Raw genomic sequence first — 7,859 nt, 5'->3', positions numbered from 1 at the left:
AATTTTACAGTTTCCTTAACTGTTACCACTGCCAGGACCTAGTGAATTTATCTCTTCTCTCCTTCTTCCTCCTTACTTGCCTCATCACTGATAAACTGTCATTATTTACCCTCAGGAGCTTCCTGCTTTCTTGTATTTTTATAAGGGCTCTATCTCCAGAAAAGAAATAAAAGGCTGATTTTCATTACATTCTTAACAAGGGTTTTCTATAAAGAAGTGTACCATGTGATGGGGAAGGACTAAGAGATAACCCATGAACCGATAGTTCTAGTCTTAACCTTGAGTCTATATTGAAACTGTCTCCCTTCATCTCTCTCTCTCTCTCTCTCTCTCTCTCTCTCTCTCTTTTTCTCTCTCTCTCTGCAAAGAGGGACTTCACTTAGAATAACTTTAGATATGCAATAAATATGTGTTGATAAAATCTCTGAATTGATAAGAGCTTTCACAGGCCATCCAGCCCAACTCCTTACCTGCCTAAGAATATCTTCTACCACATTCTTAACAAGAGGTCATCCAATCTCAATTAAGAGGAGACATACATAGTACAATGGTATATTACATTTGGAAGAAGGAATTTACATTAAGAATAACACTTAATTGGTTTAACAATAAGATTTCTGAAGTAATTTCAAGAAGGAGAGCAATCCCCCTGCAATAGTGGGGCACTTTTCCATTATAAAAGATTTACAGGAAGATGTGACCAAATGCTACATAGAATGAGTAGTCATGGAAGGGTTACAGTCTCTATTAGATTTTTTTTTTAAAGTACCCAAATCAGTGAGAACACAGATTCTTTGGATATACAAATCACATAGAAAAAATCATATGGGAAAAGTATAAGAAGTCATAGGCACATCTGCTTCCTTGTCACCCATTGGGCCCTCTTCTTTCTGGCCTGGGACGTGAATCTCCCAGATAGGCAAATATCCTGACTCAGAGATTTTAGGAGTTGTACATTTTTATACTGATGTAGACAAAAGCATCAGGAAATTACAGTTTAGGGTAAGCAAACTACCTTTTACTCTATCAGTAATGAATAACTCAGATAATGGTAGATAAGGGGTTTGGTAGAATTATTTTGGAGCCAGGAGACGTAGTCATGGATATTCATCTGTCTTTCTAGCCGTCCCTATCTATGTGTCACTATTCCTCTGGGCAGAATGACCTGACATAACCAGTATAAATCATGGGGAAAGAGCCCTGGACCAGGACTGAGGACAACATGGTTTTGACCTCAGCTGTGACACCAACCATCTGTAGGACCTTGGGGAAATCACTTAACCCATGGACCTCATTTTCCTCATCCTTAAAATTGGATTGAAGTTTGAAATATTCTCTTGCTATTTTCTAGTGATCTCAACATTGTGGCTTATTTTTAACAACATCTTTTTTCTTTCTTTTTCTTTTTTCTTTTCTCTCTCTCTCTCTCTCTCTCTCTCTCTCTCTCTCTCTCTCTCTCTCTTTTTTGGTGATGGGTATAGAGAAGAGTACTATACAGTTCTGAACGATACATCTTAATATGTTTTTGCCTCAGGTCTGGCCCTCTGGAGGATCATTTACCCTGAATAATTCTTTTCTTTCAGCTATGTATGACATGCTGGTTTCCAACAAAAGATGGGTCATGTTTATCTGTTACACTGTCTATGGTTCAGTGATCTCCTTTGCAGTCCAGGGGGAAACATAGGAAAACTGAACCATATCACAGGAAGACCTGGTGTATTAAAGTTCACCAAGAATTCTAGATGAGCTATCACAGAAAACAAGGGGGAGTGAAAATTAGTCTGAGTTGATTTCCCACCCCATTTAAAAAAAATTGTTCTCCTGTGTTGAAAGCTCCTATGCCATTTATGTTAGGTTCTGTATTACGAATGTGACATGCCTATGTCAGGGGATGACCAGGGTCAAGAACATGACCTATTTTTATTTTTATTTTTAATGGGAAGAGAGTTGCCATTCTTTTCTAACACTGGAAGATTCTTTCAGTTTGGGGCTTTGCAGCCTACTCTTTGTGAACATTTCACATCTTTTCCTTTGATTAGCCTTGTTAGACTTCAGACCTCCTTGAACTTTAAACTTCTCATTTCCAGCTATCCCATTTAGAGGTTCTGATTCTACTGATCTGTAATGTGATATTATTAACTTAGTGATCCTTGGACCTATTAATTATTATTTTAAAGTTTGCTATTTTTCCTTTTTAAAAATGCCATCCCAGCACCTCCACCCCTCAAAACCTCTCAACAATAGTGAAAAAAAAATTCACTCTTTTCAAGACTAGCACTTTCTGTTGAAAACTGGGTATTTTAAATTTCAAATCTGATTTGTCTCAAAGAATGTTACTTGCTCTGCAATAACAGAGTTACAAACTAAATTCATTGTATATATTGAGTCTTTTAATCACTTAACCCCTGTTTCCTTCCTTTTCCTCACCTGTAAAATGGGGATAATAATAGTACCTACCTCAGATGAGACAATTATAGAGCACTTAGCACTTAGCACATAGGTACTATATAAATACTAGTGTTATTTAGTATTTCTTGAAGTCTGAACCTCAAATCTTTAATCATATCAGAATTTTTGGTTGTATGATTGATCATTTAGGTGGCAACTAATTGATTTGACCATGAAGCTGTTTGGGTCACCTTTCATGTTTGCATGATTCTTTCCACTCACATTGCTACCACTCTATTTAAGTCCCTTCTTACCCCTTCCCTTACCTATTGACTTAGTCTTCTAATTATTCTCCTTGTCAGCCTCTCCTCTTTACAATCCATCTCCAGCACAACTGCTAAACTGATATAACCAAAGCATAGATCAGCCATGTCACTCCTCTGCTTAGGAAGATTCAGTAGCTCACTCTTATTTCTAGGGTAAAATAAACATTTCCCTGTTTAGTTTTTAAAGCTCTTCAAAATCTGATTTCACCCACTCTTTCCAGATTGATTACACAATACTCCTCTCATATTCTGTTTTCCAGCTAACATGGCTTCTTTGCTGCTATCAGTACGCAACATTCAATTTGTCTCTGTGCTTTGTTCTTCATGCCTGGAATGTTATTCCTCCTCATCTCTACCTTTTCTAATTCTTAGTTTCCTTTAAAGCTCAGTTCAGTGCAACCTCCTATACAATCAACAGAGAACAGGATCATAGATCTAGGTCTACAAGAGACCTAAAGAGGTCTTTATATAGCTCTCTCCCAAAATTATTTTGAATTTGTTTTTTTTTTTTTTACTTATCTTTTTATATGTCATTTTCTCAAGGAGAATTCCATGAGGGTTTCATTTTTGTTTCTGAATCCTCTGTCCAAAGCACAGTGCCTGACACATAGTAGACACTAAATGCTTGTTGAGTTGAATTAGATTGGACCATTAAATAGCTCAGGTTTTCAAATTAATGATATTACCGTGTGATTAACAACAACAATAATCTAGTGTGGCATAGTGCATAAAGCCCTAGCCTCAGAGTCAGATAGAACTGGGTTCAAATCTCACCCCAGATACCTACTGGCTTTGGTTCCTTAGGCAAGTCACCTAACTTCCCAGACTACTCTCTAAGTACAGGGGTTGGGGAACCTGCGGTCTTGAGGCCCCATGTGGCCCTCTAGGTCCTCAAGTGCTGCCTCGAGACCAAAGGTTCCTCATCCCCGTGTCTAAGACCACAAGTTTTAAAGAAGGTGCTGACTCTCCTTGGTATAGGGAGTTCCCTCTTCTGGGGGTTTGCTATGGCAGTGAAATCTTAGTTCCAGTCCCTATCTCCGCAAAACACTTTTATGAACACAAGCAAATTGAAGCCAAGAGCGGATTTAGTCAGAGACAGAGTTCAACAATAGTGAAAACTGGAATGTGAAAATGACTACCTGAATATCAAATTGAGATTCTCAGGAGGTCTGGAGGTTTGGGGGCAGCATATGTGAAGTGAGGTAGAAAGATTTTTCCATCTTTCATTCCCAAGAAAACACCAAGTTTTCATCCTTAACCTTAGAGCTCCTATGGAAATGCTTGTTTCTCATTTTACTTTCCTTAGCTTCCTTTCAGCATCTGGCCTCCCTCTTAATCAATATATGTTTGCTAAATCTGGATCTTGGAGGGGCAATAGACTGTTTGTTTAAGAAAGGAACTCACTAAGATACTTGTTCTTATGTCTAAAACATAACTCATTTTCTTCTCCCCAAACTTCTCCAACCCTCCTACCACCCCTCCCAATTTCCTGCATTCTCTAGCTTTCTAATCACTCACTTTCAAAACTTAGGCGTATCCTTGCCTCTTCACAAAAAAAAGAAAAAATTATGTATGTCCTTAGGTTTTTATTTTTCATAGGCTTATATTTCAAGTTCTTGTTATTTATATAGTTTAAAATATAATTGTTTTTATGAACAAATTTTGATATTGATTTGAATTTTGGAGTTAAAGGAGTTTGGAGATAATCACACCATTAAAGGAATGAGTTGCTTATGCCAAACTGGACAGCATTTCAGCTTATTCTATAAAAAAAGCCCATGTTGCTTTAGGTGTATTTTAATAGAATTAAGAAATTTCAGAATGGAGATTTACTTTAGAAAATAGTATATTCCTCTTTAACTTAATTCAATTTTATAAATATTTATTTTGTCTTTGTGTATAGGGCATTTTGGTTAGAAATGGGAATTTGAAGACAAAAATGGACCTTTAAGGACTTTTTGTTTTTGTTTTAGGCCGAAGATTTTTTGTCAGTTTTTTAAAAAATTGTCTTCTTCTTATTGATACCTTCTGTTTTCATATATCACATCTGTTTCCAAATATATGCATCTGATCCTCTACTTATTGAGCTATTATTTCTTGTAACAAAATAAAACAGGAAGTGGAAAAAAAAGTAGTTCAACAAAACTAACTGAATGTCAACTGTAGATGATGATATATGAAACATCCACATCCACGGCAGCCCTAACCTCTTACTCTTCATGTACAATCTAGCATCTCCCACTGCCTATTGGACAGCTAGAAATGGATATCTCATAAATATCTCAAACTCAACATGTCCAAAACTGAACTTACTATCTTTCCTCCAAAACCCTGTCCTCTTATTTTCCTTTTGCTGTCAAGGGCACCATCAACTTCCCACTGATCCCAGCTCACAACCTAGGTGTCATCCTTGACTTTTCACCTTCTACCATCCACCACATCCAATCTGTTGCCAAATCCTACATTTATAACATCTCTTGTATATGCTCCTTTCTCTTCTCTGCCACCACCCTGGTGCAAGTTCCTCATCATTTCATGCCTGGACCATAGCAATAGCCTGCTGGTTGGTCTCCCATCCAGTCCATTCCCCACTTAACCATCAAACTGATTTTTCTCAAACCCGTCTGACATAGTCACTTTCCAACCCCATTCAAAAAAACACCAATGGCTCCTCATGACCTACAAGATCAAATATAAAATCCTCAAAGCTCTTCTTAGCTTGACCCCTTCTACCTTTTCAGTTTTCTTACACTTTATTCTCCTCTTGTAATTTGCTTTCCAGTGGCACTGTTCTCCCTTCTGTTCCTCACTCAGGACATTTCATCACCTGCCATGGAGAGTTTTCCTTGGCTATTCCTCCATGCCTGGAGGGCTGTCCCTCATCTTTACTTCCTAGTTTCTCAGATTTCCTTCAAGTCCCGCCTTCTACATTAAGTCTCTCCCAATCTACCTTAATTCTAGTGCCTTCCCTGTATTGATTATCTATAATATATTCTGTCTAAATCTTGTTTGTACATAGTTGTTTGCATGTAGTCTCCTCCACTAGGCTTTGAGATAGAGAATTTTTTTTGCCCTTTTTTTTCCTTCTCCAGAGATTAGCACACTCAATTAAAATTTACTAGGTGCTTACTCTGTGCCAGGCACTGAGCTAAGCACTGTCTGTAGTTTTCCTGATTCTGCTTACTTCACTACATCAATTCATATAAGCTTCTTCATGCTTCTCTAAATTCTTTGTATTTGTCACTTATTATTTTATAGATGTCAATTTGTATATTATAGTAATGTTCCATTGCATTCACATATCCCAATGTGTAATACTGCTATCAATATTTTGGTGCATACAAGGTCCTACTTTTCTTTTTCTCTGACTTCTTTGGGATTATATGGATAGCAATGGGTTCTCTGGGTTAAAGGTAATGGGCAATTTAGTCATTTTTAAAAAGCATAATTGCAAATTGCTTTTAATAATGTTTTGAAAACAATTCACAGCAAGAAGTTTACATTCTACTGGGGTAGAAAGATGGGAAGGGAGTTACAATATGAGGCCAATCAGCTAATAAAAAAATAAATACAAAGTAATTGGGGGCACACTGCCAACTCAGGGATCAGGAAAGGACTCCTATAGTGAGTGGCAACTGAACTGAGTCTTGAAGGAAGCCGGGAATTCCAAGAGGAAGAGGAGAGAAGGAATAGCATCCAAAGTGTAAAGGACAACTTTACAAAAAGTCATGGAGTCAGGAGGCGGAATGGTATGTATGGTAAACAGGGAGAAGGCCAGTTTGTCTGGAACTTAGAGTATGCACACTGTCCTCATTGGAGCTCTTCAAACAAAAGTCAAACGAGTGACTATTTGTTGGATATGACGAAGAAGGGATTCTGTAAGATTTGGAGCTGGACTGGAGGCCTCTCAGGTCTCTTTAAACTTTAAGATTCTGTCATTCTGCAAATGTAATAATTTTTTGGTCCAATATGTGTCTAAACCAGGGATTCTTAACCTTTTTTTGTATCATAGACACCTTTGGCAATTTGGTGAAGACCCCTTCTTAGAATAAGGTTTTATATGCATAACATAATATACATATGTTACAATGAATTCGATTATGTTGAAATACAATTATGAAAATATAAAAAAAGTTCATAGAACCAATGTTAAGAACCCCCTGATTTAAACAGGCAACCTCTCTACAACATCCCTTCCAAGTGTAGCAAAGTGGCAGGGTAAGGGATATTTGGATCGCAAATCCCAAATTGCGGCACCATCTTCTCCAACCCCTCATCCCCAATTGCACAGAAAATGTACAATGTCCAAGACTATTTACCTATGGTAAGTGTTATCATAGAATTATAGAGCTAGGGTGGGCCATGCAGCTAAACCTTAAAATTTTCATAAAGAAACTGAGGCCCAAAAAGTTTGTGATTAGTCTGAGTTCCTATAATTTGGTGGTGGCAGAGCCAAGATGAGAACACAGTCCAGTACCCTTGGCAGAGATCCACATGGCTTTAATTATCACACTCCTTTGTTTTCTCAACACGTTTTCCCTTGATTTGAGGATTGGCTTTGCAATTACCAAAGAGAGGTGAGTTGTAACTTTCCTATTTAGGGATCATTAGACTGGATCTAGATGTGAAGAACCATACACAAAAGCAATCTTGCTTAACTCTTTGAAAGATTGGAATGGATAGATTTTATCTTGGGGGAAAAACCTGGCCCTGTGTGAAATACAGCACTTCTTCCAGACACATAGATAAATGGAAGAGTTAATTACCTATGATGGGGGCTAAAAAAAGCATTTTGGGGGGTTATGGCAACTTACTTTTGAATATCCTATAGATCTACCAATATCTCTAGGAAGTCAGCAATTTATCAAGCTCTCACTGACTGAATCATGGATTGGATTGGGCCAGACCTGCTATTTCACTGGAGTGAGAACATCCTGGTGAGGAAACTTCCTCTTTCAATGCAGGTCAACACTCTGTCACTCATAGCCTTAGAGAATTACCTAAGAGTACTGAGAGGCTAAGTGATTGTTCTATGGTTACTCAACCAGTGTGATTCAGAGGTGGAATATGAACTCCGGTCTTCCTTCTTCAAGACCAGTTCTCTACCCCTTGTGCTATGTTGTTCTCATAGCTGACTGAATCATA

This window comes from Phascolarctos cinereus, unplaced genomic scaffold, assembly GCF_003287225.1.
Source record: "Phascolarctos cinereus isolate Bilbo 61053 unplaced genomic scaffold, phaCin_HiC Scaffold_2;HRSCAF=192, whole genome shotgun sequence".
In the NCBI taxonomy this organism is placed as follows: Eukaryota; Metazoa; Chordata; class Mammalia; order Diprotodontia; family Phascolarctidae; genus Phascolarctos; species Phascolarctos cinereus.
This window is presented reverse-complemented; position numbering follows the sequence as displayed.